At 42.7% G+C, this 14,487-nt stretch overlaps 1 long non-coding RNA gene across 1 annotated transcript; it reads left to right on the top strand.

Moving 5' to 3' along the window:
- The first annotated feature begins 235 nt into the window (after positions 1-235).
- LOC308582944 lies at positions 236-8,461 on the top strand. Its single transcript, XR_014005960.1, has 3 exons — positions 236-423; positions 7,290-7,525; positions 7,864-8,461. It is a non-coding gene; the product is annotated as an uncharacterized lncRNA (long non-coding RNA).
- Positions 8,462-14,487: the final 6,026 nt, after the last annotated feature.

Genomic DNA, 14,487 nt, shown 5'->3' with positions numbered 1-14,487 from the left:
CGGAGGGCTGCAAATTGGAAGAATGGTGGGAGCCACCCCCTCCCCCTGATCTTGATCCTGAATCTTCCCGGGAGCAGGAGGAGAGTATAGATTTGGAACAGTGGTTTGCAGAGGGGCATAGTTCAGAAGGCAGAAGCTGGGAAATACTGGATGGGGAACAGCTAGCAGAAGAAAACACTGGAAGAGAGAGAGAGTTAGCAGATTCACAGTCTCTAGACAGCATTCACCCCCGTCTCCAAAGTCACGGAGAGCTCAGAAAGTGTTAGAACAGAAAGCGCAGAGGCTACAAGCTCAGATTACAAGACGTAGGAGTGACGTAGATTAATAGGGAAGGAGGGGGGAGTGTCCCTTAATTGGGAGCACCACCATTTCTAGGAGATGTGTTCTTTGTTCTCTTACTGTGGTTACTAAAGATTCTAACTGGTAAGGCGTTTCTTTCATTTGATCTTCTTATCTACTGCCACGGGGGGAGGAAGCCGATTCCCGGAAGCCTGACACCCATGGAGGATTTGGTTATTGAAGACTACTAGCCTTGAGGGCTATGCTCTGTCTCCATGATCAGAGGCAGTCATGCTTCTGAATACCAGTTTCTAGAAACTGCAGCAGAAGAGAGTGCTCTAGTGCTTGGCTTCTGCTTGTGGGCCTCCCACAGGCAATTGGCAGGCTGTTGTGAGAACAGCACGCTGATCTTGATGGGCCATTCGCCTGATCTAGTAGGCTCTTATGTTCGTATGTTAATCAGGCGCAGAGTCAGTTGCCTCTCAGCCCTGCCTTTATGGACCTTCCAGAAGAACTGCTCACTGTTAGAAAAACAGAATGAAATTAATCTTTGGTCTGATGCAGGAGGGTAAGGGCAATGTGGTGCTAACTCCTAAGGGATGCGGGTGGCGCTGTGCTCTAAACCACTGAGCCTCTTGGGCTTGCTGAATGGAAGGTTGGTGCTTCAAATCCCTGGGACAGAGCGAGTTCCCGTTGCTCTGTCCCAGCTCCTGACAACCTAGCAGGTCAAAAGCACGCCAGTGCAAGTAGATAAATAGATACCACTGTGGCGGAGAGGTAAACGGCAGTTCCATGCACTCTGGCTTCTGTCACGGTGTTCTGTTGTACCAGAAGTGGTTTAGTCATGCTGGCCACATGACCCGGAAAGCTGTCTGAGTGCCACAACCCCATAGTCGCCTTTCATTGGACTTAGCAGCCCAGGGGTTCTTTATCATTTTTACCTTGCTAACTCCTAACCACCCCACCAGGGATGATGGCAGCTGGAGTCAAGCAACACCCAGAAGTCAACACATTGGCAGTAAAGTTCCCACCCACCCCTTATGTTATAGAGACTTTTCTATTGCCAGGATGACTTCGAGATGTGCCTTGAGATTAGCAAGGTGGCACAACAGCAAAATGTCAGCACTTGACGTATGGCTGACAAAACTTGGCGGCGGAGCCATGGGGACCCTGCAACGAAAGGTTCCATGTGTAGATGGCATGAACGATTAGATCAAAGAAAGGAAAAACATCTTAAATCATCACGGGTGGGATGGCCTCAACAGTTCAGGAGGCCTTCAGCCCCACTTAAGCTCTTAACGGAGAGCATCAGGAAAGTTTAAATGGTTTGCAGAGGTCTCTCCACAGTAGGGGTTTTGCTACACCAAATCTTTAATTAGTAATATCTTTAATTAGTAATACCTGACCTAGAAGGAATGAAACAAACAAACTTGGGGAACTCTCTGAGAATTCAGTTCATTAACCCTTGAGTGCAGTTGGGTCCTTATCATTATTCGCCAGGGGAATGGCACAGCTCTCCGGTTAATGGAAGCTGTTAAATCAGCTCTTCACCAACTCTCTCCCTCCCTCTCCACCTTTTAAAAACAGTTTCAGCTGTTAATTAACCAGAGACTGTCATCTAGGAAAGTTTGCAAGAGAAAAGGGGGCCAGTGGCTTAATTAAAATAAAATTCCTTGCTGAGGAAATCTGTTCAGAATTCCCTCCTGATCGCTGTGAAGGCGAAAAGCCCACAGGAATCCTCCCGCTTCTCCCTTTGATGATTTTTAACGCTCACGAAAGATGAGCAAAAGGAATGCAGCAGCTCGAGCAGAAAGAGGAAAGTGCTTTCAAACATGCCACATTTTGAATCTCTGATTCTGCCTGTCATCCTGAGCTTCAGATGTGAGGCAGACGGGAGCCCAGTTAGCCTTACAGTGGGGCGTGTGGAGGAATGCATGAAACCAATGTCAAAATATTCTGCTTCGCGAAGGCAAGACTTTGTGGTGTATTTTTAGAATCATAATCTTTCTCTGTTAGAAGCCTCATCTAAAGGAGTTTTGAAAAGATTTCCTGGTTGTAATGAGCAAAAGGCAAGGAGAGGAAATCTAGCCTCAGAATATCTTACATTATACGACAATATTGTGGAAGATACCTACAAAATACATCACATCATCAGGTATAGCCATCTTCAAGTTCCCTGAGGCAAAGATACAGGAATTAATCAAAAATCTAGGAGGGGGGAAATCACTTGTCAGCTTTGAACTGTGTACTTTTGTGTGTGTAAGGCTGCAGTCCTAACCTCGCTTACCTGAGAGTAAGGCCCACTGAATTCAAAAGGACTTGCTTCTGATTAGACATGATTTCAGTCACATTGTGAGTTGCCTAGGGACTGTTTGTATGAAGTGCCAAATAAGTCTAAATAATAAATTTGGTTCTGTACAGGTCTGGTCAGCTCACCTCTCAAAGGATATCGTGGAGCTGGAAAAGTTTCAGAAAAGAGCAACCGAAATGATCAAGGGGCTGGGAAAATGGTCCTATGACCATTTAGTTTGTAGAAAAGGTGACTAAGAGGGGGCATGATAGAAGTGGATAAAAGGTGTGAAGAAAGCAGAGAGAGAAAACTTTGTCTCCCTCTCTCACAATACTAGAATTTAGAGACATGTTAGCAGAGTCAGGGCAGATAAAATAAGGTAATTCTTTGCACAATGCACAGTCAGCTCATGGAATTTACTCTCACAAGGGGCAGTGATGGGCACAACTTGAATGGCTTTAAAAGAGGATTCTATCCTGGAAATATTAGTAGCTTTTGAGCGCCCGCACACATGGAGTCCAGCCTGCAAGGGCTCATTTAGTGGGAGGCCAAGGCTTAGCAAACCTACCAAGACATTTCTGTGAAGAAATCTGCTTCTTGGAGTGCCCTTCTCTCCTCCCAAGTTATCGTGCAGACTGCCCATCTTCTGTGATGCTTAGAAGATCCCATGGGTTACTGTGGACAAAAACTGATGGGAGTAAAATTCAGTCCTTCACACATAGAATCTCCTGTACTCCATCTGGGAGAGTTTAATGGTGTTTTCATTACTGAGGCAGAGGGAAAAACTGGTCTCCAACTACAGGCAATTCCAGTGTTGTAGGGAAACTGCACCCCTTACTCATTGTGGCACTCATTGGTGCCACAAATCACTGGGTCTTTACCCCCTGCTGTGAAGTCAGCAGAAGTCATTCACTTTTATGGGGGAATGTAACACAACCTCTCCTATTGAACTTGGAGCTGCCAAGCCAGCCTTAGATAATTTTGAGAATAATAATTTGAAAAATCTTGAATGTTCTCGTTCCATATAAATCCACCTTGGACTGCTTTTGTAATTTATACAGGAGGGCAGTTAGGCAAATAACTGACACTCAAAACATTTTTGGTCAAGTTTTTCTTTTTTAATCAAATCATTTTTGATAAAATTCTCAACAGATGAGCAAGTACTATTACTTGTGACAATATATTTCAATCTTTTCTGACTGAAGTATAACTCTATATAACTGTATATAAATGCTCATGATTGTATTTGTATCGATAAGTTATAAGACTGCTGTCGTTGGTTACACATTATTTGGGGATTATTTGTTTTACGTGCTGGTCAAAAGTTCTTGAATACCTTTAGCATTTATATTTATTATATTTGGTTTTCACTAGAGCTTGATTTTTTTTTTTAAAGGACTTTAGCAAAAATGAGTCAGGGAAGGCAGGGTGAGGGATTAATAAGAAGTCCTGCCAATGCTGTAAGGGGGAAAAGAAAAACCTAGAATGAATTATTTAACAGCTCTGAAACCTTTGTGATTTATAATAAGAACCTGACATTTGGCAAGGGATTCTCTCGGGATCCATGCACTCCTTGGTGCTATTCCTATGAAAATATATAGATTTTGTCAACTAAATTTTTTCAAGGGAGCTATCCATTTTTGTCTCTGTGTGAAAAATGCCAGTGCTGGTAGAGGGAAAAGGCAAGTTCATTTGAAATCAGGGAACCCTCTGATTTCACTAAGCTTCTTTAAACACATACTCACTTTATCCTAATAATTATATTCAATATACATCAGCACTTAGGAAAGGATAGGATGGATGAGCCATTCTATTTGCTAAGCTAGCTTTGAATTGAAGGATCCAGTTTTGAATTCAAGCCAGAATGGATGGAGTCGGAATCATTTCTCAAGAGAGAGTTCTACCGAGATGGGGCAACCAGCAAAAATGCCCTGTCTCTAATGTCCACCAATATGACTTCGTTTATTTATTTTTAAAAACTGTGCTGGGCTATTATGAATCCTGGAGCACTTCGATTCTTTCTGGTTCTTCTCTGATATTTGCAGTAGTTTGGCACAAATTGAAAACACCTCTCCCACTGCCAGCCCCTCACCATCTGCTAGTGTGTGTGTATTTTCTACAATGGTTCCATATCTTTTTTTTTTAAAAAAATTATTTTTATTAACCGGCCAATCAAATCAAATCAAATCAAATCACATCACATAAATTCTGAATTACAAAGCCGAAATTTAAATTTTGTTGAGGGGACCCATATTTCAAGATCCGAAGGGGGATTCTGATCATCTTCTTGCTACTGCGTTAATGTCCAAATCAGTCCAAACAAAGTTCATAATTCTATCCAGTCTTATCTTGCTGTTTCCACATCACATCTTGTTCATATATTTTCTCTTTTTTCTTTATGATCTCTTCTGATAGTCTCCTTAAGCCGATAAGCACCAATAATAATCCTGTGTGAATTTTTCCGTTCTTTCAATCCTCAAATTGAGATGGTTTCCATATATCATCGCCTTCATAGATAACAGCGCTCTTTCCATCATTAATTACAGAACTGTCGTTCTTAAGTCCCACTGAGGAGTTTCACCCACAATATAAAAACAGCTCTATATCTCTATTTCTCCTCTCAGACTTAAGTCCTCCGACAGAACTTCCCAATATGGCTACGGTATTTTTAACTGCGTCATTCCAAAGCCCTTATACATTCCACGCTCTTCTTAAAACATGCTTTGGTTCAAAAGTTTATCTCCACACAGCCTTAAATCCACATCTTAAGTCCTTAAAACGACATTTCTGACTTGTGGGGGGGGGGATTCTTGTTTAATCACATAAAAGAAAGAAAGGAAAGTGTTTTTCCCCCTCCCCCATCAGTCCCTTTGCCATACCGAGTCTTGGCATATCTTCTCATGATTTATACTTATTCCTCTGACTCGTCTTGTTTTATCAGAGATATCCAAATTTTTTCTTTTGAAGTTCTTGCAGCTAGTGGCGTGGATCAGAGACGGCGTCCAGGAGTGCCGAAATCCCACAAGAGGGCATTGTGCCTAGTGCCCCATCCCCACAAATTCGGGGGTGGTATAGGGCACAGCAAGCAAGGGCAGTCCCCCCCACAATCCTGGGGGGGGGGTAGGGAGGCTATTTACTCCCATCACAGCCTCCAAATTACCTCGTGTGGGTCGGAGAGATGTTATTGTCAGCCATCTTCTGATGCGCCCCTAGTGGCCCCTCTACAATGGTTCCATATCAGTCCACACCAGCACCCATAACGCTTCCATCCCTGTGGCGAAAAAGGACTGGATTAGTTTGCTGCCATCAAGGGCAATTTGATGCATATTCTGTCCCCTCCCTCCCTTCCTTGAGTGTTCCAGAACTCAGCTATTTTTGCCAGGTCTCGGGACAGTCCAGGAACCCACGGAATAAAATATTTTTCCCAACTTTAGTCATGTCGCTCAGCTGATCTTCATGGGCAGATATTTCCTTTTGTCAAATTACTTTTTAAACCTGTGCTGAGCATTACTGTGTGAGATTACTTCCGGGAAGAGAATATTGGACAGTCAGAGGTGATACGTTGCTTTGTAACGTATTTTCAAATCTGTAATGGAATGTTGCACTCCTTCTATACCAGCTACATTGATACAATCCTGTTTCACATTAGAAATGGGTAGTATAGGGTAGGGTTGTGAAAATCTGTCTGGTTCGGTTTAATCTCTGTTTCTCATTTTTCCAAACTAAATCCAGCTCTTCGCATTTCATATATCTAGCCCTCATGAAAGTTCACTGGCATTTTAGTGTTGAATTTCATTTTCAAGTGCAATTTTGCCTAATGTACATGTTTTTGTGAATCCATTTTCTTCAATACGACGAACTTTTGGGTGTTATTTTCACCAATACAGTCGCACCTTGGTTGCTGAATGGAATCCGTTCTGGAAGTCCATACGACCTCCGAAAACGTTCAACAACCAAGGCATGGCTTCCGATTGGTTGCAGGAGCTTCCTGCAGTCAATTGGAAGCCACAGAAGTCACATCGGTCATTTGGCTTCCAAATAACATTTGCAAACTGGAACACTCACTTCTGGCTTTGTGGCATTTGGGAGCCAAAACGTTCGAGTTGCAAGGTGTTTGGGATCTAAGGGACGACTGTATATGGATTTTCCTCCACTCCATGCATTTTTGCACGTGTTACTTGGCTGAAGAACTAGATTTGCAAAAACTGGAGTCGTGGTGTGAATTTTGAAGGATGGTTGTGCTTTGGTGTGCAGGGAGGGTTGCTTTAAAGGCAAACCAAACTGGATTTCTCCACCACCCCTAGTTTAGAGACAGCAGCCTCCATTATTGCTCTTTATAGCAAATCACTGCCTCTTTTGGTTTGGCATAAGTGCTGCCTGTGATGCAGGGGCTACCCAGTATGAATGGAGCCTATTGATTCTAAAATTCCTTGTACAGTCTACACATTCCGAAAAATATAGTAAAACTTGGCTGGGATTGTACCACTTTAGAATGTAGATGGGGGGGTGCTTTCCCATGTTAAGCAAATACCTGCCCAGACAACCACATGGAGGAAAGCTAGGCTAAAGCATTTGTCCTTCAATATCTGAAACTACTTCAAATAAAGTGTTGTTGTTTTTTAGGGGAGGGAGCATTTAAGCATTCAACATCTCCACCCCCCTATTGGAAGTGGTATGTTCCCCAAAAATCTATTTTTAACATTTTTTTCTGACTGCTTAGGTCAATGTGATGGAGTAAAGCAGAAGCAAAGGGAAGCTGCAAAAGGAAATAACAACAACAGCAACAACCACCACCACCCATGTCTCTTAAGCATCTCACAATGCATATTACATGCAAATGCACTTGAAGGCAGCTAATCACACCCAGTAAATGTGTAAATGGTCCTTCTCAATGAAGCAAGGAAAGAGAACTGAAGCCTTTCCTCACCTGCCACTTCTCAGTTCCAAACCATCCAGGTCAGCTCCTCTCCTCAACAATCTTTTTAATAATTGTCATCAGCATTTTTTTATATAAAAAAAATCTAATATGCACATTTCTGTATGCAAATTTGTCCCATATGCATATGTTTGGAAAGCCATATATCTTAATAGAATGCAATTGTGTATGTTGTTTTCACTAATATTTTTATGCATTATTTTCTTCTTTAAAAAATTACTTGGTTGGAGAAGTACATTGCAAAATTCAGAGAAGAGCGAATTCTGAAGGATCACTGTGCATTTACTTATTTTGGGGAAAGTGCAAATTTGGTGTGTTTTGTCTTTAAAGAGGAACTGGTTTTAATTCTCTCCCACAGGTACCATCGGCTCCAGAATTTAAATAAGCCAAGTTGTAACCAAATGTAATGGTGTCTGAACTCAGCATTTGCCAACTGAAGTGCTTTCAGGCTGGTGACAATGGACCAAATTCTCTCCAGCTTTATTGAAGCAAATAGCTCTCTTTCGGTGGGGTTCTACTGAAGTGGCTGAAGGGAATTTGATCACCGTGTTCACATTATTCCATCTGCCTTGCTCGAAATATAATTAGCTCTCTGGCAAGTTAATGGGTTTTCCTCCTTCTTTTCCTATCTCTAAAGCTTACATGACCATTCCCCAAATATACTTGTGGGCTGCTTGTCTCTGTTGTTGTTGTTGTTGTTATTCAGTCATTTAGTCATGTCTGACTCTTTGTGACCCCATGGACCAAAGCACGCCAGGCACTCCCGTCTTCCACTGCCTCCCACATGGATCACTGTCTTGCCTTGGCGAAGGGGCTTGAAGAACTCAGAGAAGCTATGAGCTATGCCGTGCAGGGCCACCCAAGACGGACAGGTCATAGTGGAGAGTTTTGACTAAACGTGATCCACCTGGAGCAGGAACCGGCAAGCCACTCCAGTATCCCTGCCAAGAAAACCCCATGGACAAAAACAACAGGCTTGTCTCTATTTGTTGTTTAGTTGTTTAGTTGTGTCCGACTCTTCGTGACCCCATGGACCAGAGCACACCAGGCACTCCTGTCTTCCACTGCCTCCCGCAGTTTGGTCAAACTCATGTTGGTAGCTTCGAGAACACTGTCCAACCATCTCGTCCTCTTTCGTCCCCTTCTCCTTGTGCCCTCCATCTTTCCCAACATCAGGGTCTTTTCCAGGGAGTCTTCTCTTCTCATGAGGTGGCCAAAGTATTGGAGCCTCAGCTTCAGGATCTGTCCTTCCAGTGAGCACTCAGGGCTGATTTCCTTCAGAATGGATAGGTTTGATCTTCTTTCAGTCCATGGGACTCTCAAGAGTCTCCTCCAGTACCATAATTCAAAAGCATCAATTCTTCGGCGATCAGCCTTTTTTATGGTCCAGCTTTTACTTCTATACATCACTACTGGGAAAACCATAACTTTAACTATACGGACCTTTGTCGGCAAGGTGATGTCTCTGCTTGTCTCTATATAAAGTGCTAAAAAACAACCCACAATGGTGGCTCCTCTCACTTTATAGAATTATAGTCTAATGCTTTCATCCCTACAGAAATGGAAGGGAAGAGAAGCTTCCTGTTTTGTTTGTCCCCCCCTTTAAAAATATTATTGGATTTTACAATTTAATATTCAACCAAATAACACGATGTAACATTTGTCATATAAATGAAAAAGAACCCACCCACCCCCCTGCTCATTTTTCTGGCAGGACTCACTTGAGCAAAAAGAATAAATTCTACAGGAGATGCTTTCTCTGTCCCTGTGTTTGTGTGCAGGAACCTTGAGAGGAGCATGTAAGTATCTGTCTCTTTCCCCTGAGGCTAAGCTCCAGGGCCACATCTACCATTAAACAGTGAGGCAGCTGCCTCAGGTGGCAGATATTGGGTGGTGGGTTTGTTATTCTCCATCAGTTGGAACAGAAGGTTTTTCCCTAGGATGAAGCTGCAGGGCATTTGTGACTGTCCTGTCTGTTGCTGCATGTAGTGCTGGCCTATACCAGAAGCTCCAGCATTCTGGGTGTGTGGAAGTGTGGAGAATGGTGAGAAGGGTTGTTGATGACAGAACTGGAAAGACTGCAAAACGAATCTAAACAAATATGGTCCTCCCATGTCTTTCATGTACCACTGTGTAAACCGGGGTTGCCATATGCCCTCTTTTCCCAGGACACACCCTCTTTCTTAATGGGTATAGTTGTCATAGCGATCCATAGTTAAAAGCAGAAGTTGGCAAACGTGTCCTCTTTTTTTGCTCTTCAACAGGAAGAACATTCGTTTAAAGAAGATTGGAAAATGTTTATTGAATATATGAAGGGAAATTGTGTACACTTGGCAGCGTTAAGATAAATTCAACAGTGTAAGTAGGTTTTGATGGAAGTAATAATGGAATATTGAATGGTTTAGTTTATATAAAATATGCAGGGATTTATGTTATGCAAAATGAAGCATGGGAAGAGAAGAAGGGAAGTCATTGATATTTTAAGGTTGTCTAAATAAATATTCTAAATTGTAAAGCAGAAAATTTAATAAAAATTACATAGATATAATATAGATGATATAGATATAGTAGAAATTGGCAAATGTGTCCTTTTCTTTTCTTTCTTTCTTTTTTCTTTTTGCTCTTCAAGATATAGCTACCCTAGAGGAATGGGCCCTGTCTGCATATTCTTCTTTCAGCCCTGTGGAATATACCATCCCAAAGAGGGGCAAATTCACCTGAGGGAGGTGAAAGAGCAGGAGAAATTTCAACAGCCTCGTCTGAAATGCTTTTGGACTTTCCCCCCTGTTTTGCGTGAGGAACCTGAAAATTAATTTGAAATATCTATTTATAGGCGACATTTTCTTCAGCAATGCCACTTGCAGCACATGAAGGGAATGGCACTTGTCTAGATGTTACAGAAAAGGGAACATTGCAAAACAAAAAGAAAACCCCATCACAACTATGTTGGATTATTTTTCTCCCTCATTTTGCTCTCAGGAGAACCATACAGAACAGGCTCCCTTTCCCCCCATCTCTCTGCTTCTCATTACAACATCCCTCCTTCCACCAAATCAGGATTCTGAACATGCACAAGCAATAGGGATCTCGTTCAGTTTTACGCAGACGTAAATGGCCATATATAAAAAATACACATATACATACAAACCAGAGGTGGATATAAGCCCATTCCTGATGATGAGAAATAAATCACTGGATATTTATTGGAATTGCCGGGACATTGCCAATATCTCTTTTTCTCAGCAGAGGGAGTTGTTTCTCAAAGTAGCAAGGCAGCATCCTTTGATTGCATTTTTGTCAGACAAGCTGTATTTATTACCTTACTTGTAATTTAATTTCTACCGTATTCACCTTGCTGTTTTCTGGTGTGTGCCCCCCCACCCCCGTTTTATAACTTCCAATGAAGGTTTATCTGAAAAAGGGAACAAGACTTTAATCCAACCTTGAGCTGCAATAAAACAAGTTAGGGGGGAAAACATGTCTGAAAAAACTTTCTTACCAGTAGGTTCTACAGCTTGATTCTGTGCATGTTTACTTGCATGTGAGTAGTGCCAGCCCACCTATGAGGCGAAGTGAGGAAGTCACCTCAGGTGGCAGATCCAGCTTCCCAGGAGCTCACTGCTTTTCATCCGCCACCCCATTCTCCTCCCTAGCCTCCTTTTACTTCCCTGCCCCCTTCAGCAGTGGTGGTGGTGGGGATGCAGAAATGGGGAGAACAGCATTTTCTGTTTTGCCTCAGGTGGCAAAATGTCCTGGGCAGGCCCTGCAAGAAGGGATGGGCGAAGCCATCAATTTTAGTTTCTCATTTCTCCAATCTTAAATTCAGTTCCCTACATTAAAAAGTCCTCGTGAATATTCATCAGCATCTTAGGGTGAATTTCTCCTCATATACGTGTAATTTTGCATTTTTTAAAAGCAAAGTTTTCTAATACAATGCAGTTTTGTATGTTACTTTCGCTAACGTATGCATTTTAATGCACATTTTACCTTGGTATATATATTGCTGTACGCATGACTTTGCTGGGGAACTGCAGGGCAAAATCCAGAGAATTTTGATGGACAGGGTTGTGTTTCAGTTTGTGAATTGGTTGAAGAAGTGTGAATTGGGTAGATTTCCCTTCAAAGGTGAACTGAATCAAATGGGGTCTTTTTTTCTCCCCAAAACATGTATAGTATTAAAGCCTAAATGAATTCAGTGTGACTTAAAACCAAGTAAAGCACAGGAGCAGGGTTGTAGTCTTCTAAGCGGAGACTGAATTGGGAAAAATTGTGAACACAATACATTAAGTAAATCAAAGCGTTGTGGGTTTAATTGGGCACAGCAAGCTCCTATTTGGTACAACTTCACCTTTTACCTTTGTGAGACAAAGTACCACAAATATAATACTTTTAGCCTTAAAACAACAATAATACCACTCAGAGAAGCAACAGTAGTAGATTTCCTGCGTCGGTAGGAAGCTGGACTATCTGGCTCTTTAAGGTCCCTGACAACTCCGCTACCCTCCCTGTCCCTCTTTCCTTTTGTGTCGTGTATTTTAGATAGCACATCTGTGGGCTTGTTTTATAAGCTGCTCTGGGAGTCTTTTCAGGTTGAAGAATGGGGTACAAATGCTCTAAATAAATAATAATAAATAAGCTGCAGTATTTTTTCTTTCTTTCTTAGCAAAATACTTTCTCATGGGGCTTAGTTTAACTGGAAATGCTTCTGCACACGGCTTAAAAATCCCCCACGGGTGCTTTACAATGGAGTAAATGCAGCATACGTACGGCTCTGGTATACGGAAAGCAGGATTTGGGCTGTTTTTTATCTCCAAAATAAAGTACTGTCTGATTCAAAGATGGATAGATTACCTCAGGGCAAAAGCATCTGAATGCTGTGCAATGAGGTAAATGGCTGCTCTTGCAAGACAGATATGGGCAAACAGCACAGCGCACACGCTGACAGTGACAGATCCCCACAGCATATTAACTTCCTTCCCGACTGATCCACAGGATCTAAATGAAAATGAGCAAAGGGGAGCAAGTGGGGGCAGGGTGCGGGCATAGGCTTGCTATCTTTCCACCTTGATTAAGGACCCTGCCCTGTTAACAGCTGCACAGCAAGGAAGTGAATAGCTTTGTCTATACTTGCTGAAGGTCTGACAGGGAGCTTTTTATTATTATTATTTTAAAGGCATAGAGCCCTCCCAGGGAAGATGTTGGCAAAGTAGACTCAAGCTGGCTGAACTGCTAGAACGAAGGTTTTAGTAAGATTTTAAACAAATGAGCTAAGCCAGGTTAGGAGGAGTCTAAGCCATCTCCCTATCCATTCTGAAGGAAATCAGCCCTGAGTGCTCACTGGAAGGACAGATCGTGAAGCTGAGGCTCCAATACTTTGGCCACCTCATGAGAAGAGAAGACTCCCTGGAAAAGACCCTGATGTTGGGAAAGATGGAGGGCACAAGGAGAAGGGGACGACAGAGGACGAGATGGTTGGACAGTGTTCTCAAAGCTACCAGCATGAGTTTGACCAAGCTGCGGGAGGCAGTGGAAGACAGGAGGGCCTGGCGTGCTCTGGTCCATGGGGTCATGAAGAGTCGGACACGACTAAACGACTAAACAGCAACAACACAAGCCATATCCTGAAAATGCCAATTGGAAACACTTGATATTCTAGGGTAGCAGTTCTCAAACTCCCCCTTGGTTCTATAAACTCATCCCCAGTGCACCCTATCCTATTAAAAATATTATTCACAATCGCAGTTTGTACAACCCATGAATGTACATAACAACACAATGAAATTCAAGGCAGTAACAATTAATTGCACGTTTGTTCAAATTCCGGTTAGAATTATTTAGCTTAATTAAGTCAGCAAACCTGGTGAGCTTGATTCAGTGATACCAGCTTTCCAAAGCCTGAGACTCATTGGCACCTCCAGCGCCCCCTGCTGCCCACTCTAGGTAATCCTGCAACCTCCCAGGGGATGCCTCCACCCATTTTGGGAACCACTGTTCTTATGCAACCTTCCCAAACTTGCTGACCTCCAGATGTTTTGGGTTGCAGTTTCCATAACCCCTGACTGTCGGCCATGCTTGATGGAGCTGGTGGGTGTTGTTGAAGGTGTTTTCTAAGAATATGGTGAAGGCTAACGATTCACACAGGTGGACCACAGCCTTCCCTTGCATGATAGGCCAGTTCTTGACATTTCTCCAAGGAGCAAGACTGTATAGCAATAATATTCATGGGACCAACCAGTACTGCGTAGAATCGTACAGCTGGAAGGGACACTGAAGATCATGTAGTCCAACCCCCTGCAATGGAGGAATATGCAGCTACCCCATACGGGGATTCAACCTGCAATCTTGGCGTTATGAGCACCACACTGAGCCATCAGGACTGGGAGTACTGCAGAACTCTTCTTTGAGGGAAACCTGTTTTCACACCAGAGGTGAAGAAAGGTTATTCGAAGCATATTTTATGTATGAGGCTAAAATTGTTACTGAAATTATTTTTCCTGATGGCTAGAGATGGGCGATTTTCAGGTGACAAGAATGGCAATTTCAAATTTCATAATCCTATGCACACTTTCCTGGATGGAAGCTCCACTGTGCACCATGAGGTTTACCTCTGAGTAAACATGCATAGGATTGCAATGCTAATCAATATTATTATTATTATTATTATTATTATTATTATTATTATTATTATTATGAAGTTGGGAGATCAGCTAGGAATGCTGCAGGGTTAAAAATGAGTCGTGGGCCCTGCCTGCGGAATCAATGCATGAACCCTTTCAGAATGCAGCTAGTGTGATGAAGTGGTTAGCAGGATGGGCTAGGGTTGGGGAGATCTGAGTTCAAATCCCCATTCAGCAATGAGGATCACTGGGTGAATTTGGAAGTCATTGTTTCAACCTCGGCCCTCCAGATGTTTTTGGCCTACAATACCCATGATCCCTAGCTAGCAGGACCAGTGGTCAGGGATGATGGGAACTGTAGTCTC

The sequence above is a fragment of the Podarcis bocagei genome (genome assembly GCF_964188305.1).
Source record: "Podarcis bocagei genome assembly, chromosome: 3".
Classification (NCBI taxonomy): domain Eukaryota; kingdom Metazoa; phylum Chordata; class Lepidosauria; order Squamata; family Lacertidae; genus Podarcis; species Podarcis bocagei.
This window is presented reverse-complemented; position numbering and strand designations above follow the sequence as displayed.